Source organism: Dendrobates tinctorius, unplaced genomic scaffold (genome assembly GCF_039654945.1).
Source record: "Dendrobates tinctorius isolate UK_male_01 unplaced genomic scaffold, ASM3965494v1 ptg000007l, whole genome shotgun sequence".
Taxonomy (NCBI): Eukaryota; Metazoa; Chordata; class Amphibia; order Anura; family Dendrobatidae; genus Dendrobates; species Dendrobates tinctorius.
This window is the reverse complement of record NW_027361675.1, coordinates 59,053,251-59,080,648: the sequence shown is the minus strand read 5'-3', so window position 1 is coordinate 59,080,648 and position 27,398 is coordinate 59,053,251. Positions and strand designations below refer to the sequence as shown.

At 46.0% G+C, this 27,398-nt stretch overlaps 1 protein-coding gene and 1 long non-coding RNA gene across 7 annotated transcripts in view; one reads left to right on the top strand and one right to left on the bottom strand.

The window, feature by feature from the left end:
* Positions 1-27,398, bottom strand: part of AUTS2 (activator of transcription and developmental regulator AUTS2) — a 2,002,816-nt gene that overhangs the window by 827,349 nt on the left and 1,148,069 nt on the right. The gene's annotated exons all lie outside the window — the stretch shown is intronic.
* The window catches only part of LOC141088797 (uncharacterized), a 38,376-nt gene continuing 28,808 nt past the window's right edge, over positions 17,831-27,398 (top strand). The window contains exon 1 of the long non-coding RNA XR_012232064.1: positions 17,831-17,995. This is a non-coding gene — a long non-coding RNA (uncharacterized lncRNA). The remainder of the gene's footprint in view (positions 17,996-27,398) is intronic.

Below are 27,398 nucleotides of genomic sequence, written 5' to 3'. Positions count from 1 at the left end.
ATTTTGGTGGTAATGCTTGTGCAATTACTATCAGTGTGAAAAACAAAATAATAATCTTATAGTTATGATACCTTTCAATGGCTAACAAAAATAAAATAAATTATGTTACAAAGCAGGTTTTCGAGACTACTGGGGTCTCTTCATCAGGCATGGTATAAAAAGTGTGTTGCCTAATGAAGAGACCTAAGAAGTCTCGAATGCTTGCTTCGTAACGTCATCACTTATTTTATTTTTTGTGAACCATTAAAAAATATCATAACTACATGATTATTGTATTGTTTTTCACACTGAGAGCAATCTTTTTTCAACTGGCTAACAAGGAACCAAACATTTTTTTCTTTCACAGTCCTCCAGTGTCAGATGGTTCTGGGGCTCCTGTATATTCACAAACACTTCTATTACGTTCACAATGTTTTGGTGCTGGAAGAGATGAAGGGATCTGTTGGTCTGATGTTACCACACTAGATCATTTTGCTGCACTGACAGCAGTGTAGATCATTGTGAGAAAGAATCACAATGTGGGGTACAATGAAACACAGCAAAGTGAGTGCTGGAGTAAGATGCAACAAAATCATTAAGCAGTGTGTGACTATTAATTAATTTAGCACATCTTTCAACTGTACGTTAAGCCCCCATTACACACTGCGATATCGCTAGCAATATTGCTGCAAAGTCACCGATTTTGTGACGTTGCAGCGATATTGCTAGCGATATCGCTGCATATGATACTTACCTCCGACCGGCTCCCCCGCTGCTCATCGCTGATCGCGCGAGAAGCTGCTGGATCATATCTCGTCGTCCACTTCCTGCGGCGCTTCCTGCTGTGACGACGAGCGACGCGTGGAGCCGGGCGGGAGGACGCAGGATCGCCGCGTCTGACAGGTAAGTAGCGACACCCGTCCCCAGCGATGTTGCTAGTGAGATCTGCCAGAGTGGCAGCTCACTAGCGACCACCCAGCGATGCACCAGCGATCCTGACCACGTCATATCGCTAGTCGGGATCGCTGGTGCATCGCTAGGTGTAACGGTACCCTTATGGCCAGAAGTGTACACCAGTCAGGGGCTAGCGTACATATAAATAAGACAACTCTGCTCGTGAGCTTACAATCTACATTGAGGTTGGGGAGATACAAAGTACAGGTGTGTATTTACAATGATGTATATGCAATGATGGTCCAGCCATCTTGAGGGATAGATAGAGTTGATGAATGGGCTACACACTTACACATAAAATGACTTACATTAGTGAACATGATAGGCCACTCTGAACAAGTGCATTTTAAGGGAGCGCCTAAAACTATTCAAATTGTTGCTAGTCCTAATTTCTTGAGGTAGAGCATTCCAGAGGATTGGCGCAGCGCAGGAGAAGTCTTGGAGTCAGGAGTGGGATGTATGGATTAGAGGTTAGTCGAAAGTCATTTGGAGAGCACAGTGGTCGGTTATGCCGATAGACAGAAATGAGGGAGGAGAAGTAGGGGGGTGATGCATTGTGGAGAGCTTTCTGGGTGAGAGCAAGTACTTTGAATTGGATCCTATAATGAATGGACAGCCAATATAAGGACTGGCGAAGAGCGGACACGTCCAAGTACAGATTAGCCAGATGGATGACTCTGGCTGCTGCTTTAAGTATGGACTGTAGAGGGAAAAGTTGAGTAATGGGTAGGCCAATTAATAGAGCGTTGCAGTAGTCCAGGCGGGAGTGGATCAATGCGACAGTTAGGGTTTTTGTTGTTTCCATGGTAAGAAGAGGGCGGATTCTACAGATGTTCTTTAGGTGTAAGCGGCAAGAGCGGGCAAGATATTGTATATGGGATGTGAAGGAGATATTGGTGTCAAACATAACACCCAGACAGCGCAATTGCTGCTGGGGCGTTATTATGGTGCCATCCATGGAGAGGGAAATGTCAGATTTATGGAGGTTAGTAGAGGGCAGGAGCAGAGGAAGTTCAGTTTTTGAGAGGTTGAGTTTTAGATAGAAAGTGTACATGATGTTGGAGACTGCGGACAGACAGTCACTGGCATTCTGCAGTACAGCAGGGGTAAGATCAAGGGATGATGTGTATAGTTGTGTTATCAGCATAAAGATGGTACTAAAAGCCAAATCTGCTGATGGTCTGTCCAATTGAGGCCGTGTATAGAGAGAAGAGAAGGGTGCCAAAGACTGAGCTCTGAGGTACCCCAACAGCGAGAAGAAGACATGGAGCCAGCGAACAAAACACTGAAGGAGCAGTCAAAAAGATAGGAAGAGAAGCAGGAGAGAGCAGTGTTCTTAATGCCTAGTGACTGGAGCCTAGAGAGTAGGAGACAGTGGTCAACAGTGTCAAAAGCTGCAGAAAAGTTGAGAAGAATGAGCAGAGAGTGGTCACCGTTACATTTTGCTGTTAGAAGGTCATTGATAACTTTGATGAGTTCAGTTTCTGTTGAATGTAGGGGGCGGAATCCGGACTGTGAAGGGTCTAGGAGTGAGTGAGTGGAGAGGTAACGGGTAAGGCAGGAGTAGACTAGGTGCTCCAAGGATGTGCAGGATGAGTTGAGAGCGTGTTTCTTTAGTAATGAAGTAACAATAGAGTGTTTGAGGGAGGATGGGAAAATGCCCAAGGAGAGGGATAGATTAAAGATTGTAGCTAGGTGAGTTATGACGACAGGAGAGAGAGACTGGAGGAGATGTGAGGGAATGGGGTCGGTAGTACATGTAGTCGGACGAGAAGAAGAGAGGCATCTGTAGACTTCTTCTTCTATGATGAGATCAAATGTGGAAAGTGAGCCAGGGGAAATGCAGGGAGGGATGGGAGTCACAGCACTTGGTGGCTGTGAGCAGATTTCCTGAGGGATATTATATATTTTCTCTATAAAGTGGGAGGCCAGGTCATCAGCACAAATGTCTGTGATAGGGACTTGTGCTTTTGGCCTGAGGAGGGAGTGAAAGGTGTCAAAAAGTTTCTTGGGGTTGTTGGCTAGTGAAGAGATCAGAGTGGTTAAGTAGGTCTGTTTAGCAAGGTGAAGGGCAGAGTTATAGGTTCCTTACATAAATTTGAAGTGGATGAAAGTCTTCTGATGTGCGGGTCTTTCTCCATCGATGTTCAGCACTCCTAGAGAATCACTGGAGAAGATGAGTTTGCGATGTGAGCCAAGGCTGTTTTTCTTGGTGTTTGAAGGTTCTGAGAGTGAGGGGCGCTACTTGGTCAAGGGTGCTTCTAAGAGTGTCATTGTACTGGTGTAAAGCCAGATCAGAACAGGAAAAAGAGATTAGGGACAGTGATGAATGTAGGGAGTCTGAAAGTGTCTGAGGGTTAATGGCTTGTTGATTTCTGAATGTGTGGTAGGTAGAAGTGTGCTGGGGTAGGCAAGGACAGGTGTGCGAGAAGGAGAGAATGTTGTGGTCAGAGAGGGGAAGCGGTGTGTTATCTAGGTAGGAGATTGAACAGAGCCAGACAAAGACCAGGTCAAGGGTGTTACCATCTTTATATGTTTCAGAGGTTGAAAGCTGTGAGAGGCCTAGAGAAGTGGTTAGTGATAGAAGCTGGGATGCAGATGTGGAAGTGGGGCTGTTAATGGGGATGTTGAAGTCTCCCAAGATAAGGATTGTAGTTCTGAGGACATGAAGTTTCGCAGCCAGGCTGAGAAGTGGTCAAGGAAGTGGGTGGGTGATTCAATGGCATTCATTGGAATTAATTAAAATCCATATCCAAATAGTTTGATTATATTTATAACTAGCTGAAGAGTCCGACATTGCCCGGGCATAGCATCACCTGTATATAGTATATACCTGTACGTTATCTCTTTTTGAATATATTATATACACCTGTATGTCACCTCTTCCTGTATATAGTATATACCTGTATGTCATCTCCTCCTGTATATAGTATATACCTGTATGTTATCTCTCCTGTATATACTATATACCTGTATGCTATCTCCCCTGTATATAGTATATACCTGTATGTCATTGTCCCTGTATATAGTATATGCCTGTATGTTATCTCTCCCGTATATAGTGTGCACCTGTATATCATCTCCCCTGTATATAGCATATACAAGTCATCTCCCCCTGTATATAGTATATACCTGCATGTCATCTCCTCCTGTATATAGTATATACCTGTATGTCATCTCTCCTGCATATAGTATATACCTGTATGTTGTGTATGTCATCTCCTCCTGTATATACCTGTATGTCATGTCCCCTCTATATAGTATATACTTGTACGTACACAGGGAAGGCACAGTCTCTGCTGAGACGTTTCAGTGGTCTTGGATCCCTTTCTTCCATTTCTGTACTCCTTTCTGTAAGTCTTGGCTCCCTTTCTTCTTTCTGTAAGTTTTGTTCATTGAGGCGTAATACAGCTTTTCTCTAGGAGAAAGTATATTTCAACCTTGTGGGAGTGTAATACCATTTAATTAGAAATTGTAAAGAATGACTAATTTAGAGTGGCATTAGTTGTAGCTGTATAAATAAGTTTTAAGCGAACCAGGCATTGTCAGGTTGGCGCGGTTACACCAATTAAAATGATACCTGGGTTGGAGAAATCCATCTAGTGTTTCTTTTTTTAATCTGTGTTTTAATCTTTAAGCTAATGAGATGCTTCATGCCAAAGAGAAGTTCCTGATTCTGGGCTCCCCCTGCAGTCTGTGTCAGAAGGTGGTCTTTGTCGGCACGGTCATAAATCTTGCCAAATCAGACAAGGTGATTTTCTGGATTTGTTTTCTCATTTTGACTCTCATAATTGTTGTGGCCTACCAATGATGTCAATTACAGGCCTCTCATCTTTTTAAGTGGGAGAACTTGCACAATTGGTGGCTGACTAAATACTTTTTTCTCCACTATATATATATATTAGATTAGAAATTTATTAAACTAGGCTTTGCGTGTGGAGTGAGTGTGACTATGTGGAGTGGGCGGGGCTGCATGAAGTGGGTGTGGCTTTATACACACACATACACTCAGTTTTATATATATAGATGGTTCCATTATAGTCTGATAATGTAATTTGCTGCAACAATCTATTATTTGGCAAATCCAACAAAGAATCAACCAGACATTTCAGATTTCTGCGGTCAAAGTTAACAGAGAGACGCTGTACCTAAAACAATAAACCAACAAAAACTTTGCAGGAAACAGAACAGACAGAATTGTACATTAGATACTGTAGAACAGAGAAGAACAAATTCTGACAAGTCATGGGCCAGGTTATAGAGGTAAAGAAGAACAAAGATGGCATCTTAACTTAAGGCCCCGTCACACAGAGCGATCTCGCTAGCGAGATCGCTGATTTTGTGACGCTACAGCGATCTCGCCAGCGAGATCACTGTGTGTGACGGGGATCAGCGATGGGCCCCCCTGCCGGGTATTGCCGATTGTGCTCGATCGGCCTGGGCCATTTTTTGATCGCTGGTCTCCCGCTGGCCAGCGCGCATCACTGCGTGTGGCAGCGAGAGACCAGCGATCAGCGACGCTGGTTTCTAATGTAAACATCGGGTACCCAGGAGCCGCGTGTACGCCGGTTTCCAAGGTAAACAGCGGGTATCCAGGAGCTGCGGCTCTTGGATACCCAATGTTTACATTAGAAACCAGCTTGCTCGTTGGTCCTGATCGCTGGAGGGGCTGTCTATGTGACAGCTCACCAGCGATCAGCCTAACAATGTCCCAGCGATCCCATCCATGTCGGATCATTGGTGGGATCGCTGGGACATCGTTATATACAACAGGGCCTTAAGTTTGGTGTTTAAGTCCAGGAAAATGTCCACCTGAGGTGGGGACAGATACAATGGAAATAAGATGGAGGTAAGATTACAATGGACAACATCAATATCAGATTGTACCAGTGAAAGTATGAGCCAGGGAACCAGTGAATAGCAGGTAGCATAATCAAATTGGCAAGCAGAGGACAGGCGGAACGACACAAGACTTATCATGAACCAGAGGAGAGCAAAGTCAGACAAGTTAATGGTCACAAAACATAGGTCCCAGAGCATCAGGATGACCATCAGTGCAGAATCGGAAGAATAGTCAGCGAAACCAGTTCAACATCAGCTAAGTATAAACCTATACTTCAGTACACGACTAGTATAAATGAACAGCTTATTAAATGTCTTTGTGCCACATTATTTTGAGATTTACCGCATTGCAGATGTTAACTGGAAGGAGATGAGGTATTGTAATTGAAAAGCTACCTTAATGAAATTGTATCTTAAATTGGTCATTTTACTATATTGATAATAATTAGAGTTGAGCGAAACGGGTCGAAAAATTTCAAAAGTCGCCGACTTTTGGCAAAGTCGGGTTTCATGAAACAAAACCCGACCCTAGGATGAGGTCGGCCACAAGGTCGGCGACTTACGCGCCAAAGTCGCGTTTCAAAAGTTTGTTTTGCGCTCTTTTTCAGCCAATCAGGATCCACGGACACTGTGGGCAACGTGATGACATAGGCAGGGGTCACCACCATCTTTCAGAAGGGCATGCAAGTGATTGGCTTGCTTTGGTGGGCGTCACAGGGGTTATAAAAGGGTGTGCACGCCGACCGCCATCTTACTTCTGCCGATCTTAGCATAGGGAGAGGTTGCTGCTGCTGATTCTGTAGGGAGAGCATTAGGCAGGGAAGAAGAAAAAAAAACTGCTGCTGCTAGCGATTTTGCCTGTACAACACACCAGTCACTGTGTGTGCAGTGCAAGGGGAGGCTATATTGTGGTGGATCAGCGGTGTTGGTTGTTAGGCTTCCTTCTAAGGTTTCCTGACAGCTGCATTGCTGTTTACCCACTGCTCTGCAAACTGCTTTTTTAAAAGCAATCCCAATTTTTTTTTTGTGCTGCTGAGGTACTGAGCGTGCATTTTTTCACACCATACAGCGGTGTACGCTCCTCACACAGTACCGTGTAATGGCTGTTATCACAGCCACAGTGAAGCTATCTGTGGTCACTCTGTGAGAATAAGTCGAGGACATGTTCCGTTCTTACAGACCTGCACCTACTAGTTTTGTCTAGCTTTCAAACAGTTAAATATATTTGCTTTTTGATCACATTCAAAACTATAGAGAGACAGCGTGTCAGTCCGTATACTTAAAAAACACGGAGCTTGACAATTTTACGTACACCGGACAGCCGTGTACGTGCACGCTCCTCTCAGTACCGTGTAACGGCTGTTATCACGGTCACAGTGAAGCTATCTGTGTGTCACTCTGTGAGAATAAGTCGAGGACATGTTCCGTTCTTACAGACCTGCACCTACTAGTTTTGTCTAGCTTTCAAACGGTTAAATATATTTGCTGTTTGATCACATTCAAAACTATAGAGAGACAGCGTGTGTCAGTCCGTATACTTAAAAAACACGGAGCTTGACAATTTTACGTACACCGGCCAGCCGTGTACGTGCACGCTCCTCTCAGTACCGTGTAACGGCTGTTATCACGGCCACAGTGAAGCTATCTGTGTGTCACTGTGGAAGGATAAGTGGAGGACTTGTTCCGTTCTTACAGACCTACACTCTAGGGAGATTCCTATTCTGCCCAATCCTACATACACCTTGTAGTTTGTGATACACTAGTCAATTTCTGCCTGTGACATAGCGCTCTGATATTCAGTGGGCCTCACACAATCCAAAAGTGTCCAGTGTCCACTAGTGTGTGCAGAAATTCAAAATCTCCCTTATCCTGTAGTCACTTTTTTCACACCTGTGCCATCGAGCCTGTGACATAGCGCTGTGATATTCAGTGGTCCTCACACAATCCATAAGTGTCCAGTGTCCACAAGTGTGTGCAGAAATTCAAAATCTCTGTGATCCTGTAGTCACTTTTTTCACACCTGTGCCATCGAGCCTGTGACATAGCGCTCTGATATTCAGTGGGCCTCACACAATCCAAAAGTGTCCAGTGTCCACTAGTGTGTGCAGAAATTCAAAATCTCCCTTATCCTGTAGTCACTTTTTTCACACCTGTGCCATCGAGCCTGTGACATAGCGCTCTGATATTCAGTGGGCCTCACACAATCCAAAAGTGTCCAGTGTCCACTAGTGTGTGCAGAAATTCAAAATCTCCCTTATCCTGTAGTCACTTTTTTCACACCTGTGCCATCGAGCCTGTGACATAGCGCTGTGATATTCAGTGGGCCTCACACAATCCATAAGTGTCCAGTGTCCACAAGTGTGTTCAGAAATTCAAAATCTCTGTGATCCTGTAGTCACTTTTTTCACACCTGTGCCATCGAGCCTGTGACATAGCGCTCTGATATTCAGTGGGCCTCACACAATCCAAAAGTGTCCAGTGTCCACTAGTGTGTGCAGAAATTCAAAATCTCCCTTATCCTGTAGTCACTTTTTTCACACCTGTGCCATCGAGCCTGTGACATAGTGCTTTGATATTCAGTGGGCCTCACACAATCCAAAAGTGTCCAGTGTCCACTAGTGTGTGCAGAAATTCAAAATCTCCCTTATCCTGTAGTCACTTTTTTCACACCTGTGCCATCGAGCCTCTGACATAGCGCTCTGATATTCAGTGGGCCTCACACAATCCAAAAGTGTCCAGTGTCCACTAGTGTGTGCAGAAATTCAAAATCTCTGTGATCCTGTAGTCACTTTTTTCACACCTGTGCCATCGAGCCTGTGACATAGCGCTCTGATATTCAGTGGGCCTCACACAATCCAAAAGTGTCCAGTGTCCACTAGTGTCTGCAGAAATTCAAAATCTCCCTTATTCTGTAGTCACTTTTTTCACACCTGTGCCATCGAGCCTGTGACATAGCACTCTGATATTCAGTGGGCCTCACACAATCCAAAAGTGTCCAGTGTCCACTAGTGTGTGCAGAAATTCAAAATCTCCCTTATCCTGTAGTCACTTTTTTCACACCTGTGCCATCGAGCCTGTGACATAGTGCTGTGATATTCAGTGGGCCTCACACAATCCATAAGTGTCCAGTGTCCACAAGTGTGTGCAGAAATTCAAAATCTCCCCTGTCCTATAGACACCTTGTACCTTGTTTTACATTACTATATAGTTTGTTGGATTTTGTCTACATTTCTACCAAAAATGAGGAAGGCTGGTGGAAGAGGCCGTGGAATTGGGTGGGGGTTGGCAGCTGGTAATGATGGTGTTGGTGGTGGATCTGATGGTATTGGCAAGAGCAAAATAGGACCGAATGCAGGAGGTGTTGAGCCTGTGTCATCGTCTGGCTCCATAAGGCTTCGAAGGCTTAGTTTTCTAGGAGTTGGCAAACCGCTTTTAAAGCCAGAGCATCAGGAAAAAGTTTTGTCTTACATTGCTGACTCAGCCTCCAGATCTATCGCCTCCTCTTCTGAAGTTGTAAAAAGTAAAAGCACTGAGTCGTCATTGGAGGCTCATGTTCATGAACCACACCTTTCCTTGTGTCCTTCACCCCAACCAAGATTGAAGGATGATGCAGGCCATACTGCTGATTACTCCATGGAGCTGTTTTCACATACCATGCCTGGATTATCAAGTGAAATGGTGAATTACCCAGGCCAAGATGAATCTGACATGGAGTGCACTGATGCACAGCCGCTGATAGATGATTCTGCTGGTACAGTCACTCAGAGCACTACATTGTCCTCGCAGTGTACAGAGCCAGATTCTGACCCTGATGAGACTCAGGTGCCCCTTCCCGCACACTATACCACCATACACGGTGACACAGAGGAAGGTGCACATGACATTGAAGAGGAGGTGATGGATGACCCAGTTGTTGACCCAGATTGGCATCCATTGGGGGAAGAGGGTGCTGCTTCCAATAGCTCAGATGAGGAGCATCCACAGCAGACATCGACATCGCAACAGCTGTTATCTGGCAGGCCCGGAGCACTCCAAAGACAGGTTCCAAAAATCAAAAGAGTTGCTGGACAACTTGTCCAGAGGGTCAAAAGATCACAGCGTGCTAGGCCGCAAAATGTCTGTCAAAGTAGGAAGAGTGCAGTGTGGCACTTTTTTGAACAAAATCCTCATGATCAGGCCAAGGTTATCTGTAAGAAGTGTGCAAAGACCTTTAGCCAAGGGAAAAATCTGAAAAATTTGAATACCAGTTGCATTCTTAGACATTTAACCACCATGCACTTGCAAGCGTGGACACAACACCAAACCTCAAGTGCCACATGTGCAACTGATCACAAAGAAGGTAGTCAGCAACGCTACATTGTTTCCCCCACTGTAAGCCCACCGGTTAGCACAGCAGCAAATGTTGAGGTGTCGTTGCAAGGCCACAGCAGTCAGGGAATCCCACTGTTATATCAACGAAAGACTGATTCTAGGCCATCAGAAAGAACAACAACTCCATCACCATCATCAACCCTCTCTCAGTCCGCCCTGTCCACCGCTACTTCCACCATATGCAGCTCTCAAGTCCAGCTCACCCTCCCAGACACTATGAGTAGGTCAAGAAAGTACTCAGTCTCTCATCCGCGTACACTAGGTTTGAACGCCCACATTGCCAAACTAATCTCGTTTGAGATGATGCCCTTTCGGTTGGTGGAAAGCGCAGCTTTCCGCAAACTCATGGCCTATGCAGTACCACGCTATGACCTACCCAGTCGCCACTTCTTCTCTCGCAAAGCCATCCCAGCCCTCCACCATCATGTAAAAGACCGCATTGTCCATGCACTCAAGCAGTCAGTGAGTGGAAAGTTGCACCTCACAACTGATGCATGGTCCAGTCGGCATGGCCAGGGCCGTTACGTGTCCATCACTGCGCACTGGGTTAATGTGGTGGATGCAGGGTCCACAGGGGACAGCGGTGGTGGGACAGTGCTGCCTAGCCCACGGTATAGGAAACAGTTGGCTGTAGGCGTTTGACCCTCCTCCTCCTCCTCCAGAAGCGAAAGCTCGTCCACAGAGCTCAGTCGTACGAGCACTCCATCTGCAGCTGCCACTGTTGCACACGATGTGTCCCCCTATCGAGCAGCTAGTGGAAAGCGTCAGCAGGCTGTGTTGCAGATGATGTGTTTGGGCGACAGACACACCGCCGAGGTGCTGGCCGAGTACTTGAAGCGACAAACTGAGTCATGGCTGGGCAGTGTACATCTTGAGGCAGGCAAGGTAGTTAGTGATAACGGCCGTAATTTTGTGGCAGCCATAGCCCTTTCAAAGCTCAGCCACATACCTTGCTTGGCTCACACCTTGAACCTGGTGGTGCAGTGCTTCCTCAAAAATTATCCGGAGTTAACAGCCCTGCTCCAGAAGGTGCGAAGATTGTGCGCGCACATCCGCCGGTCGCCTGAACACTCCGTTCGTATGCAGAAGCTGCAGCGATTGCTCCACCTTCCCAACCACCGCCTCATTATCGACATTGCAACAAGGTGGAACTCCACCCTGCACATGGTGGAGCGGCTGTGCGAGCAGAGGCAGACCATAATGCATTTGTGGGAGGATACACGGCCAGGCACTTTGAGAGCAGACATGGAGTTGACAGGTGTGCAGTGGTCGAAGCTGAAAGACCTCTGTAAAGTCCTTCAGTGTTTTGAGGAATGCACACGGCTGGTAAGCGCAGACGACGCCATCCTAAGCATGAGCATCCCACTTATGCGTCTGCTCATGCAAACTTTGACGCACCTTAAGGAGCAGGCGTCTGCAGCCAATGTTGATGAGGAGGAAGAGGAGGAGGGAATCCTTGATGACATTCAGCCATTGTCTGCTCAGGGACTTCTCCTGGACGAGGTGGAGGAAGAAGAGGAGGAGGATGATGATGGGGATGATTACTTAGGGGAGCAGGATGCATCTCGTGGGGCAAGTGAAAATGTTGGCATGGCAAGGTCTGGTACAGGGTTTGTGCGTGACTGGAGGGATGTAGATTTGCCAGAAAGTGCTCCTCCAACCAGCACTCGCAGTGCATCATTGACACCGGGAACATTGGCCCACATGTCAGATTATGCCTTGCAGATCCTAAAAAAGGACCCCAGCATTGCCAAAATGATGAACGATGACGACTACTGGTTGGCCAGCATCCTGGATCCACGCTATAAAGGCAAATTACAAAACATCATGCCACAGGAGAACCTTGACCTAATATTGGCTAATAAACAAGCAACTCTGGTAAATCGGTTGCTTGAGGCATTCTCAGCACACAGCAGCGGTGATGGTTCTCACACGAGCCGTACGGGCCGGGGGCAGCTTGGCAGAGGTGTTCATGGTGCACACAGCAGAAGTGGCGTTGGAGTCAGGGGTTTCATGACAATGTTGTGGACTGATTTTTCAAGTACCGCTCACACAACTGGTAATACTGCATCGATGGAAAGTGACAGGAGACAGCAGTTGTCAACTATGGTTACAAACTACTTTTCCTCCCATATCTATGTTCTCCCACACAGGTCATTCCCCTTTGACTATTGGGCCGCTAAACTGGACACCTGGCCTGAATTGGCACAATATGCCTTACAGGAGCTCGCTTGCCCAGCTGCAAGTGTGCTATCGGAAAGAGTCTTCAGTGCAGCTGGATCAATCCTGACAGAAAAAAGGACCCGTCTGTCAACCCAAAATGTGGATGATCTAACCTTCATTAAAATGAACCATGCATGGGTTTCCAAGGATTTTGTCCCACCTTCCCCTGATGACACATAGGGTGACAGAAAAATGGCTTGCTTTGGTCCACCTCTTCCTGGGACTTGACCTATTTCGCCTTTTGCATCAGCTGAATGTCCAACATCAACATATGCCACTTTCTAAAACTCGCTAACTGTGCTGCCTCCCCCCCATGGCCGGGGTCACCACCTAGCACACGACAACATGCGAGTGCCGTTGCCCTGGACAGGTGGGTAGGCCAACTCTTGGGCACGGGCACGGGCACAGGGTCCCTCATAGTGCAATCAAGTGTCTCTGACGGTGGTGGTGCACACCCGCCATCAGACACACCGCCGTACTATGAGGGGCCCAGTGCCAGTACCAATGCCCACGAGTAGGCCCCCCTTGCTTGTGCAGGGCCCCAGCATTTGCAATCTTCACCTCTCCCTGCTCCTCCGCTGTGTAGTCTGGGCCGTCAAATCCATACTGTGCCTGACACCACAAGAGGAAATCAGTGCATAGATGTCCAAAGTATGATAAAATCACAAATCTTTATTAGATAACACAGGTATAAAAGCACAAACAATGACAAATAAAGGGTGATACAAGCAGAAGCAGAGCAAAGGGGTATACAGTGTAAAAAACCTCACTCTGACCCTTATCATAAGTAAACACCTGGTGGTAAAGATTCAAGTATGCACACCCGATATATAACAGGCAGACCAGTGAAAAGCAATAAGGGGTAAAATCCCCAGCTGGACAGCCATACAATCAGGGGTGAAATTACAAAGACACAAAAGTAAGGTAAACATACCAGGAGGGGAGAGGGGAGAGACACTGGATCCCAAGCTCAGCTGACCCTGACGTACATTTCAGAAATGATCTTCCTTCCTCAGGGGGCATGTCAATAGGGTGTTAATTGCGGTTTAAATAGGGGAGGTAAAAAACAAGCACCAATCATGAGGGGTGACGCTGACCAATCCCCCCACATCCCCCATCGCTGCCTGGGCTGGCGCTGATCAGCACGGGGCCCCATGACGTCAGACGCCAGACCACAGGCAGACGGGGGCGGGACAGGAAGCGCATCCACCCACACATGTACAGGAACAGGAAGGACGGCCGTGGCCATCTTGGATATGGGCCAAAGGCAGAAAATCTGCCAGAACTATGAAAGGGAATAGTGAGCGTCCCTAAAAGGACCTTACAGGATAGAAGCGGGCTGAATAGCGCTACAACTAATGAAGTACCCTAATATAATAATGTAGTAACGCATCACCAATGATATAAAAATTAATTAATATATAGGGGAGCGCAAATAGGGCATTAACAAGAAATGGAAATGTAAACTAAATGTATAAATTGCACCTGGGCAGCAAGAATAATTGGTAAGATGAGAGGCAGAGCATATATTACAAAAATAACAATAACCAGTGTTCAGTGCCCATACCTATCATATATAATCAAATACATGATTTTAAATACATAAAGCCGCACAAAAGCTGTATACGTGTCGAAATATACATCAGTATACACATCCATAATATTGAGCCATAAAATACACCTACATATGGATACAGCAACGTCATTAGTCCAGCATGCATAAAAAAAAAAAAAAATAATAGGGACAAGGGCACCACCATATTCTCCATGAAAATGTACCATAAATTAAATTAAACTTACACATAAATACAGAGACATTATTAAACCAACATTCATAGTATTGTGATGAAAAAAAGGTGAGGCCTTGAAACTGCCAAATTCTCCATTCAGAATGTGCCATAGAATAAACTGGCACATAAATACAGAGGCATTGTTAGTCCAGCATTCATAACATTGCGATGAGGGAAAAATGAGGCCTTGAAACCACCATATTCTCCATACAACAATGGAGGAGTAGATGTATCTTCATCTTCCCAAGTAGGATATCCATCCAACCCAACAAGGAAAGCCACAAGAAAACCATCAGACCGGTGCCTGCGATTAAAACTGAAATAAAAACAAATGTTAAAACCAAAGACACGAAGAGTCACCCAACTGGTAGCAGCAGAAAAGGGGATAGAAAGGAAAATCATAAAAATGGAGCAAATGACAGACACTCATTAAGACCCCTCGGATGAACCGTTTGCAACTTCCAGATCCACCTGGTTTCCAGTTGACCCAGCCTTTTAGATAGGCCCACACCTCTGATATCTATTCTCAGAGCCTCGATGCCACGCACTTTAAGTAAAGATGCGTCACATTTATGATGATCTTTGAAGTGCCTGGGAATAGTTCTCAGGGTGGAGTCATCCATGTGGTCCCGTGCCGCCTGGATCCCCAACACATGCTCCCGCACACGGACCTTTAGTTGGCGTGTTGTAAGGCCAACATAAATAAGATCACACGGACAAGTAGCGTAATAAATTACATATCTTGTCGTGCATGTGATTCGTTGTTTAATGGTGAAAGTTTGATCACCATCCGAGTTGGTGAAATCATTGCATCGCAATATGTTGGGGCAGGCAACACAGTGACCACATGGAGAACAACCAGCCCTGAGAGTAAAGGAGTCCAGGATTGAGGGCCTAAAACCACCAGAATAATGACTAGAGACCAAATGGTCTCTTAAATTTTTTGCCCGTCGAAATGCCAAAGACGGTTTTTCGGTGGTGAATTTATTGATGACTGGGTCAATCCGGAGTATAGGCCAGGCCTTTTGTAAAGCCGTCCTAACGGCATTAGATCTGGAGTTGTAAGTGGTAACGAACCTCACAACCTGACGATCCCTAGACTCAGTAGATGACCCCGTTTTATACAGTAGATCTTGTCTAGAAGTATGTTTGGCACGATTAAAGGCTCGCTTCAGTGATCTACAGCTATATCCACGATCTAAGAAGCGTTGACGGAGCTCATTTGCGCGATGAAAGAAAGTTTCATCCGTCGAACAAATACGACGTAATCGTAAAAGGGGGCGGGACAGGAAGCGTGTCCACCCACACATGTACAGGAACAGGAAGGACGGCCGTGGCCATCTAGGATATGGGCCAAAGGCAGAAAATCTGCCAGAACTATGAAAGGGAATAGTGAGCGTCCCTAAAAGGACCTTCGTCAATGGGCCGCGTCCCTTTTTGGACGCGGTACATTGATGATGTCTTCTTCATCTGGCAGGGCACGCCCGTCGACCTTGAGCGGTTGATGACCACTTTGAATAGCAATGACCGCAACATCCATTTAACATTTACGTATAGTTCAGAGGCTTTGGATTTTCTAGATGTTACTGTCAGGAGGGACCCTGCCGGGTTTTTACAGACGGACATCTTCAGAAAGACTACGGCTACCAACTCCTTACTTCACGCCACGTCATCTCATCCAGAACATATTATTAAATCTGTCCCAGTTGGACAATTTTTATGATTACGTCGTATTTTTTCGACGGATGAAACTTTCTTTCATCGCGCAAATGAGCTCCGTCAACGCTTCTTAGATCGTGGATATAGCCGTAGATCACTGAAGCGAGCCTTTAATCGTGCCAAACATACTTCTAGACAAGATTTACTGTATAAAACGGGGTCATCTACTGAGTCTAGGGATCGGCAGGTTGTGAGGTTCGTTACCACTTACAACTCCAGATCTAATGCCGTTAGGACGGCGTTACAAAAGGCCTGGCCTATACTCCGGATTGACCCAGTCATCAATAAATTCACCACCGAAAAACCGTCTTTGGCATTTCGACGGGCAAAAAATTTAAGAGACCATTTGGTCTCTAGTCATTATTCTGGTGGTTTTAGACCCTCATTCCTGGACTCCTTTACTCTCAGGGCTGGTTGTTCTCCATGTGGTCACTGTGTTGCCTGCCCCAACATATTGCGATGCAATGATTTCACCAACTCGGATGGTGATCAAACTTTCACCATTAAACATCGAATCACATGCACGACAAGATATGTAATTTATTACGCTACTTGTCCATGTGATCTTATTTATGTTGGCCTTACAACACGCCAACTAAAGGTCCGTGTGCGGGAGCATGTGTTGGGGATCCAGGCGGCACGGGACCACATGGATGACTCCACCCTGAGAACTATTCCCAGGCACTTCAAAGATCATCATAAATGTGATGCATCTTTACTTAAAGTGCGTGGCATCGAGGCTCTGAGAATAGATATCAGAGGTGGGGGCCTATCTAAAAGGCTGGGTCAACTGGAAACCAGGTGGATCTGGAAGTTGCAAACGGTTCATCCGAGGGGTCTTAATGAGTGTCTGTCATTTGCTCCATTTTTATGATTTTCCTTTCCATCCCCTTTTCTGCTGCTACCAGTTGGGTGACTCTTCGTGTCTTTGGTTTTAACATTTGTTTTTATTTCAGTTTTAATCGCAGGCACCGGTCTGATGGTTTTCTTGTGGCTTTCCTTGTTGGGTTGGATGGATATCCTACTTGGGAAGATGAAGATACATCTACTCCTCCATTGTTGTATGGAGAATATGGCGGTTTCAAGGCCTCATTTTTCCCTCATCGCAATGTTATGAATGCTGGACTAACAATGCCTCTGTATTTATGTGCCAGTTTATTCTATGGCACATTCTGAATGGAGAATTTGGCAGTTTCAAGGCCTCACCTTTTTTTCATCACAATACTATGAATGTTGGTTTAATAATGTCTCTGTATTTATGTGTAAGTTTAATTTAATTTATGGCACATTTTCATGGAGAATATGGTGGTGCCCTAGTCCCTATTATTTTTTTTTTTTTTATGCATGCTGGACTAATGACGTTGCTGTATCCATATGTAGGTGTATTTTATGGCTCAATATTATGGATGTGTATACTGATGTATATTTCGACACGTATACAGCTTTTGTGCGGCTTTATGTATTTAAAATCATGTATTTGATTATATATGATAGGTATGGGCACTGAACACTGGTTATTGTTATTTTTGTAATATGTGCTCTGCCTCTCATCTTACCGATTATTCTTGCTGCCCAGGTGCAATTTATACATTTAGTTTACATTTCCATTTCTTGTTAATGCCCTATTTGCGCTCCCCTATATATTAATTAATTTTTATATCATTGGTGATGTGTTACTACATTATTATATTAGGGTACTTCATTAGTTGTAGCGCTATTCAGCCCGCTTCTATCCTGTAAGGTCCTTTTAGGGACGCTCACTATTCCCTTTCATAGTTCTGGCAGATTTTCTGCCTTTGGCCCATATCCAAGATGGCCACGGCCGTCCTTCCTGTTCCTGTACATGTGTGGGTGGACGCGCTTCCTGTCCCACCCCCGTCTGCCTGTGGTCTGGCGTCTGACGTCATGGGGCCCCGTGCTGATCAGCGCCAGCCCAGGCAGCGATGGGGGATTGGTCAGCGTCACCCCTCATGATTGGTGCTTGTTTTTTACCTCCCCTATTTAAACCGCAATTAACACCCTATTGACACGCCCCCTGAGGAAGGAAGATCATTTCCGAAACGTACGTCGGGGTCAGCTGAGCTTGGGATCCAGTGTCTCTCCCCTCTCCCCTCCTGGTATGTTTACCTTACTTTTGTGTCTTTGTAATTTCACCCCTGATTATATGGCTGTCCAGCTGGGGATTTTACCCCTTATTGCTTTTCACTGGTCTGCCTGTTATATATCGGGTGTGCATACTTGAATCTTTACCACCAGGTGTTTACTTATGATAAGGGTCAGAGTGAGGTTTTTGACACTGTATACCCCTTTGCTCTGCTTCTGCTTGTGTCACCCTTTATTTGTCATTGTTTGTGCTTTTCTACCTGTGTTATCTAATAAAGATTTGTGATTTTATCATACTTTGGACATCTATGCACTGATTTCCTCTTGTTGTTTCTTATTGATTACAGTGTGTCCTACACTGATTTTCCATGGGCTGATTGTGTTGGTTTCATATGCACCCGCATGCAATATATGATGTTATACTGTTTCAGCCTTGTGGTCTGTCATTTTTATTTGTGCCTGACACCGTCTGAGCCTGCCTCCTGATGTATAGGGCAGCACGGTGGCTCAGTGGTTAGCGCTGCAGCCTTGCAGCGCTGGGGTCCTGGGTTCGAATCCCACCAAGGACAACATCTGCAAGGAGTTTGTATGTTCTCCCCGTGTTTGCGTGGGTTTCCTCCGGGCACTCCGGTTTCCTCCCACACTCCAAAGACATACTGATAGGGAATTTAGATTGTGAGCCCAATCGGGGACAGTGATGAAAATGTGTGCAAACTGTAAAGCGCTGCGGAATATGTTAGCGCTATACAAAATTAAAGATTATTATTATTATAGACATATATTTTGAATGTGTACGCTATCCATACATGTTATCCGGGGATACGGTACCCTTTCTCACCTTTGTGCAATCACGTGCAATCCATACTGGGCCTAACACCGTCTGAGCCTGCCTCCTGATGTATAGACATATATTTTGAATGTGTACGCTATCCATACATGTTATCCGGGGATACGGTACCCTTTCTCACCTTTGTGCAATCACGTGCAATCCATACTGGGCCTAACACCGTCTGAGCCTGCCTCCTGATGTATAGACATATATTTTGAATGTGTACGCTATCCATACATGTTATCCGGGGATACGGTACCCTTTCTCACCTTTGTGCAATCACGTGCAATCCATACTGGGCCTAACACCGTCTGAGCCTGCCTCCTGATGTATAGACATATATTTTGAATGTGTACGCTATCCATACATGTTATCCGGGGATACGGTACCCTTTCTCACCTTTGTGCAATCACGTGCAATCCATACTGGGCCTAACACCGTCTGAGCCTGCCTCCTGATGTATAGACATATATTTTGAATGTGTACGCTATCCATACATGTTATCCGGGGATACGGTACCCTTTCTCACCTTTGTGCAATAACGTGCAAGCCATACTGGGCCTATCACCGTCTGAGCCTGCCTCCTGATGTATAGACATATATTTTGAATGTGTACGCTATCCATACATGTTATCCGGGGATACGGTACCCTTTCTCACCTTTGTGCAATCAGGTGCAAGCCATACTGGGCCTAACACCGTCTGAGCCTGCCTCCTGATGTATAGACATATATTTTGAATGTGTACGCTATCCATACATGTTATCCGGGGATACGGTACCCTTTCTCACCTTTGTGCAATCACGTGCAAGCCATACTGGGCCTAACACCGTCTGAGCCTGCCTCCTGATGTATAGACATATATTTTGAATGTGTACGCTATCCATACATGTTATCCGGGGATACGGTACCCTTTCTCACCTTTGTGGAATCACGTGTAATCCATACTGGGCGTGAGAATGGCTGGCGAGCTGTTAAGCAAGCTACAGCACCTGTGGTTTGCACACGTAAGTTTTTCATTTTTTTCAGGAATGACGGTTAGGCCTAATTCCGGAACTGCGGTTGACCTGCACTTACTGGGAAATCATCGTTCGCGGGTAATAATTGTAATCAGTGATCCCCATCACTAACATTGTTCAGCGGGTTATCTGCACCTGTATACAACAAACGCTGGCCTTTTCAGTGTAGCGCACATGCAGCCACGGACATGTAAGGGCATGACACACCAGTTATTGGCCAATCTCATGTGCCAGAGCCTCACGTGTCCCTCTAGTAAGCCGGACTCGGACCGCGGGGCATGACGGAGTCTCGTTCGTTAACGAAATTAAGCTTGCAATGTGTGCATCTTTTCTGTAGCTGGCATGGTTGAGGTTTCCCAGGTGGAGTCGAATTTAACCGTAGGCTCCACTCCTGGTGGTGCCCTTCTGGACATTCCTTTAAGGTTCAGCTTTGCAACCATACTGCCAACGTAAAACAAACACTTTTCCTTCATGAACGCTGTTTGGAGGGTCATGACTCGTGGGAATAACGCCGCCCAATCAGTTAACCTGCTAGAGAGATCCTTCGTTGCTCCCAAGCATGACATCACACTCCCTAGGAGGAAGGTAATGCCACTGTGGCGACCGTACTCCTGGGGGCGACACAAGTGCACTGATGCCCAGCCACTGCTCGATGAATCTGCTGGTGCATTGACCCAGACCACTACATTCCCCTTGCACGCTACACGGACTGAATCTGACCCTGATGTAACTCAGGTTACCCTTCCCATATACAGTTCCATCTTACACGGTGACAAAGAGCAAGCTGCAGATGAAAGTGCAGGTTCGGCCCACCCGCCATCAGACACACCACCGTACTATCAGGGGCCCTGTGCCAGTGTCGTCGCCAACGAGTGGGCCCCCCCTGCTTGCTCAGGATCACAGCACTTGCAAGGTTGAAATACTGTGCAGTGAGATGGAAGATGGGGACGACGAGGAGTCCAGACTAGTACAGGGATTCCCTAGCGAGGAGACTTATTTGACTGTTTTCAATGTTGGGACAGCAATTTTTGGGGAGCACTATACTCTGGAGAATGATAGATGGGGTCCACCATACACTGGAACATTCCAAAGGTGGACATCAGACACTGGAGCAGCATTTACAGGGCCCATTATACACTAGAGCATTAGAAATGGGGCCCATTATGTTTGGAGCATTATTTGGGCCCATAACACAGTGGAGCTTCATCCATGGGGACCAACATATACTGTAGCATTATGTGGAGCTCATCATATACTGTTTCAAACATTATATGGGACCAATGATTCTGTATGGAGAAATAGATGGGCCTCGTCATGAGATGTAAAGAGTGAAGTATTTTTTATTGTACTATACCGCTATTTCTCTGCCGTATCGGAGCATGATGAGTTGTGGTATGTGTTAAAGGGGCGCTCTTTTGCCCAGGGCACATGAAAACCTGGAGCCAGCCCTACCCCCCCTCAACTTTAGCCAAATAACCCCCATTTTTCAGTGCGTAACTTGTATTATGAAGTTAATTAAGGTTGACAAGCTTAAGTAAGAAGAATTGATGCTTTTGGCATTCAAATGGGCACTGTAGGTGTGTTTCTTGTCCTCCTCTCACTGCTGACTTTTATTCCCCATTGACTTACATTGGGTTTCGTGTTTCGGGACGACCCCGACTTTTCCCTATAATCGGCCGATCTTGCTCGACCCTACTTTTCGAAAAGTCGGGTTTCACGAAACGAAACTCGACCCTAAAAAAACAAAAGTCGCTCAACTCTAATAATAATAAGAAACACTACCTGACTACAGTAATGCAAAATATAGAAAGAAAGGGTCCAATGGACGTTTCTGTTTGTTTGATACTATAGATACTAGTGTTGAGCGATACCTTCCGATATCGGGAAATATCGGATCGGATTGGATCGGACCGATACCCAAAAATATCGGATATCGCCAAGTCTGATACCGGAAACCAATGCAAGTCAATGGGACACAAATATCGGAATGAAAAAAAACCCTTACTTTCCTTGTAGGTTAATTCTACATGAAGGAAAACAACTAAGAATAATGTTGAATGTATTGGGGGAGGTGGAGGAGACATTAAAGGCATAGAGGTTTAGCCCAATCAAATGGAATAGCAGGAATTAATTTTTTTTTTTTAAGATGTTAGGAGTTACAAAGATATTGACTATGTTAAACAGGTTGTCCGGGCTTTTCACATAATCTCAGTGCATATCTGGGCTGCAGAATGCTGACAATAAGTAATTTACTGTGACGTCTGCCTGCGGTCTGGGCTGCAGCCAGACAACACCCCGAGAAACACTGATACCCTTTACCCCTATACAGGGATCTGGATTTATAGCAGAGCCCAGGAGGCGCTGTCTGAATAGGAGCAATGACCAGAGCAGGACGGTCGCCAGAAAGGTATTCCAATACAGGACACAGAGGCAATGATATCCGAGACTAAACCAGTCGGGCAGAAATTGTATAAAAACCGTGGACCAGGGGTCCTCAAACTACGGCCTGCGGGCCGCATGCGGCCCTCCAAAGACTTTTATCCGGCCCCTGGCCAGGCCGACTTTGAGCTCATGAACTGCACTGCAGTTCAGTGCCGGCGGGCCGTGTAATTGCGAGCAGGACGAGGCGCCGAGGAAAGGCGTTACGCAGCCCTCTCGCAGCACAGTGCACAGAGACGACGTCTGATGACGTCACGCCGCCTGTGTGCCTGTGCAGGAAGAAGACGGAGATGAGCAGGCGCCTCTTCAGAGCAGCGGGGACATAGGTGAGTACTTTTTTTTTTTTTTTTTTTTTTAACGCCGATTCCTATTGGGGTCATTGTTCTGCCTAGTGGGGATCTGCGCTACCTATTGGGGACATTTTCCTGCCTATTGGGGACATTGTTCTGCCTAGTGGGGACCTGTGCTACCTATTGGGGACATTGTTCTGCCTATTGGGGACCTATGCTACCTATTGGGGACATTTTCCTGCCTATTGGGGACATTTTCCTGCCTAGTGGGGACATTGTTCTGCCTAGTGGGGACCTGTGCTACCTATTGGGGACATTGTTCTGCCTAGTGGGGATCTGCGCTACCTATTGGGGACATTTTCCTGCCTATTGGGGACCTGTGCTACCTATTGGGGACTTTTTCCTGCCTATTGGGGACATTGTTCTGCCTAGTGGGGACATTGTTCTGCCTAGTGGGGACCTGTGCTACCTATTGGGGACATTTTCCTGCCTATTGGGAACATTTTTCTGCCTAGTGGGGGACATTGTTCTGCCTAGTGGGGATCTGTGCTACCTATTGGGGACATTTTCCTGCCTAGTGGGGACATTGTTCTGCCTAGTGGGGATCTGTGCTACCTATTGGGGACATTTTCCTGCCTAGTGGGGACATTGTTCTACTTAGTGGGGATCTGTGCTAACTTTTGGGGACATTTTCCTGCCTATTGGGGACCTTTTTCTGCCTAGTGGGGATCTGTGCTACCTATTGGGGATATTTTCCTGCCTAGTGGGGACATTGTTCCGCCTAGTGGGGATCTGTGCTACCTTTTGGGGACATTTTCCTGCCTAGTGGGGACATTGTTCTGCTTAGTGGGGATCTGTGCTACCTATTGGGGACATTTTCCTGCCTAGTGGGGACATTGTTCTGCCTAGTGGGGATCTGTGCTACCTATTGGGGATATTTTCCTGCCTAGTGGGGACATTGTTCTGCTTAGTGGGGACCTGTGCTACCTATTGGGGATATTTTCCTGCCTAGAGGGGACATTTTCCTGCCTAGTGGGGATCTGTGCTACCTATTGGGGATATTTTCCTGCCTAGTGGGGACATTGTTCCGCCTAGTGGGGATCTGTGCTACCTATTGGGGATATTTTCCTGCCTAGTGGGGACATTTACCTTCCTATTGGGGACCTGTGCTACCTATTGGGGACATTTACCTGCCTAATGGGGACCTGTGCTGCCTAATGGGGACATTTATCTGCCTATTGGGGACATTTATCTGCCTATTGGGGACCTGTGCTGCCTAATGGGGACCTGTGCTGCCTATTGGGGACATTTACCTGCCTATTGGGGACATTTACCTGCCTATTGGGGACCTGTGCTGCCTATTGGGGACCTGTGCTGCCTAATGGGGACATTTACCTGCCTATTGGGGATATTTACCTGCCTAATGGGGACATTTACCTGCCTAAAGGGGACCTGTGCTGCCTATTGGGGACATTTACCTGCCTATTGGGGACCTGTGCTGCCTATTGGGGACATTTACCTGTCTATTGGGGACCTATGCTGCCTATTGGGGATTCTTGCACCACACCAGTCTGAGCCTGAGGTAAAAGTGGAGTTTCACCAATGTGGGCACTGGTGAGGCTGCATTGTTAGGCACTGATCAGGCTTCATTGATGGGCACTGATCAGACTGCATTGATGGGCACTGATCAGGCTGCATTGATGGGCACTGATCAGACTGCATTGACGGGCACTGATCAGGCTGCATTGATGGGCACTGATCAGGCTGCATTGATGGGCACTGATCAGGCTGCATTGATGGGCCCTGATCAGGCTGCATGTCTCTGTGTGGGCAGTTTTATTGCTTGTATATTGTTTTTGTAGCGCTGTATATATGTTGGTATTTTACTAATAGCAATTTTGAATCCCTAGGAAACAATGATATCAAGAAAGAGAAAAAATTGACTCGAAGTGTAGGATATTCGAAGAACCCAATAAATCGGTAAGTTTGAGGATTTAACTTCATTTTTAATATTGTATTTGTTCCTATTTTTGTTTTATTACTTCTAAATAAGATATGTGCAGTGTGCACAGGAATTTATTCATAATTTTTTTAAACTATATTCCGGCCCTCCAACGGTCCGAGGGACCGTAATCTGGCCCCCTGTTTAAAAAGTTTGAGGACCCCTGCCGTAGACAGTAGCAGAGTCAGATTCCAGGCCGAAGCCAGAGTCATAAACCAGGAGAGTCGCAGAGGTACAGAATCGTTAGGCAGAAGCAGAGTCAGAATCCAGGCCAAAGTCAGAGTCATAAACCAGGAGAGTCGCAGAGGTACAGAATCGTTAGGCAGTAGCAGAGTCAGAATCCAGGCCGAAGTCAGAGTCATAAACCAGGAGATTCGCAGAGGTACAGAATCGTTAGGCAGAAGCGGGGTCAGAAGTCCAGGCAAAAGTCAGAGTCAGTCAAACAGTATTTCACACAGTAACACGCAGGGGAACCAAGAATATATCCGGCGGCCTGCAAGAGCAGTCCCAAAGTATTTGAGGGATCAGGTCATCCCTCACAGGCTCCTGGGCTGATGATGTCATCCGGACCGCCCCCAGGACCAGGCAAGATGGTGATACACCAGCCCCTTCATGACTGACCGAGGAGTGAAGCCTGCGTCCAGCGGACACTTGCGCAGGAGCCACATAACTATCGCCGCCATGACTCGGGGTTGAAGCACAGCGCCTCCCAGAGACCGAGGCCGGAACCGCAGGCCACGAGTCAGACGGCGATGGGACAGTCCGGCGCCTTCTAGTGGTCAAGGCCGGGACAGCAGGCCCTGAGTCTGATGGTGATGTGACAGTCCGGCGCCTCCTAGTGGCCGAGGCCGGGACAGCAGGCCCTGAGTCTGACGGTCACGTGACATTTACCTTCTGTGACTAGTCTGCACGGTTTCCAAGATATCATATCTTGCTTCTAAGATAAACGTCCGGGGGGTGTTCTGGCATTGAAATGAGAACTGGTCGTTTCCTCCTCCCTCACTAGTTTCACTTTCCATAGATCACTGTTCAGAGTGTGTCTGGGGGAGGAGCAGCTGGGTAGTCTGCTCGCAGCCAATCAAAGCCATGCCATTAGTTAACATGCCTAACATGCATAACAGGATGTGCCCACACTTCTTAGGATTCCTCATTGGCTGAATAAAATGGCTCATTGCATTATGGGAACTTCCGATTCCGGTATTTGATATTCTAAAAGTATCGGAACTCAGTATCGGAACTCCGATACAGCGAATATCGGCCGATACCCGATATTGCAGTATCGGAATGCTCAACACTATTAGATACTTTGATAGTTTTCTTTTCTTAATAACAGTAATTCTGCTTTATATTACATAAAATACATATTTTGTAGTTAGATCTTGACAGAAAAACCCTTAGAGTGTGTACATAGGCTGAAAAATACACATAATAAAACACCAAAAATACATACAAATGCAGTTTCTTGCTTAGGCTACTTTCAGATTTGTGTTCGGAGGTGCAGTGTAGGGCTGCCGCTAAGCTCCGCCCCGTCGCGTCTCCTCCGGCCAGCTCCTCCTCAGATCGCATGACACTGCATGCGATCAGCATACACTATAGTTAGCATTGGGTATGCTGGCCGTGCACTGGGCTGATTTTGCCGGCGCTTGCACCCTTTTGACGCTGCGCCGAGCGCACAAAAATGCAACACGGTGCATTTTTTGTGCGCTCGGCGCAGCTCCAAAAGGACGCAAGCGCTGGCAAAATCAGCGCAGAGCACGGCCAGCGTACCCAACGCTAACTATAGGGTATGCTGATCGCATGCAGTGTCATGCGATCAGCGGAGGAGCTGACCAGAGGAGGCGCGGCCGGGGTCGGAGCATAGCGGCAGCGCTGCGCCTCCAAATGCAAATCTGAAAGTAGCCTTAAGGGATGGTTTTTCTTGCTTCTTATCATTAAGTGGGCAAATTTGTGACTTTTTTCAGTCAAAAATACATCAAGAATTAACTTGTAACTTATTTTTGTTAACACTGCAAACAACATGATAAAAAGAAAAACAGCACTATGTGTCCTGTTTTCTTATAGAGACCAAACTTGAGCCCAATCAAAGAGTTTAGAAAATTTTTATGGTAATTTTGGAGCAGAATCTACTTGAAAATCCAGGTAAAAAAACCTCTGTATGAATATACCCATATACAGTATATAATTAAAGAATTGGTCACAGTATGCTGTTTCAGCCAATTTTTATACAAATATTCCATCCAAAATCCTACAGGTAAAGAATAAAGAAAATCTCTTTTCTTTTAAAAGCCTTTTACAAATCTAAAAGGTGTCTTAACTAAAATGTACTAAAAACACAATACAACTGCAGTACTGCTTCAATTTTTTCATCTCTTGGACCATGGCAGCAGATCAATTAATAGGTAAATATATTGACAAAAAAGCTTTGTGTATGAATGTTTTGAAATGCTCCTAATGGTTGCAACATTCTGCACAAATTGAATTTGCCATTTGCATCGAAGAAGGATTTGTTACATGAAGTATTTAACACCACACTACAGTGCCCGTCTTCAGCACAATGTTCTTATCAAAAAAGAAAAATGGTGGACTCCACTTACTTAAAAAGCAAAATTTTATTGGCATAAAATATACTGTATATACTCTAGTATAAGCCGACCCGAGTATAAGCTGAGGCACCTAATTTTGCCACAAAAACTAGGTCAACTTGGTGACTCGATTATAAGCATTGTCCCCTCATCCCAAACCTGGTATGCATGGCTCGTACTTATACATGTGTATATACGGTAATTGGATTCCTTATTGCAGGACATTTTTTTCTCGCAGTATGGAATCCAATTTTATAT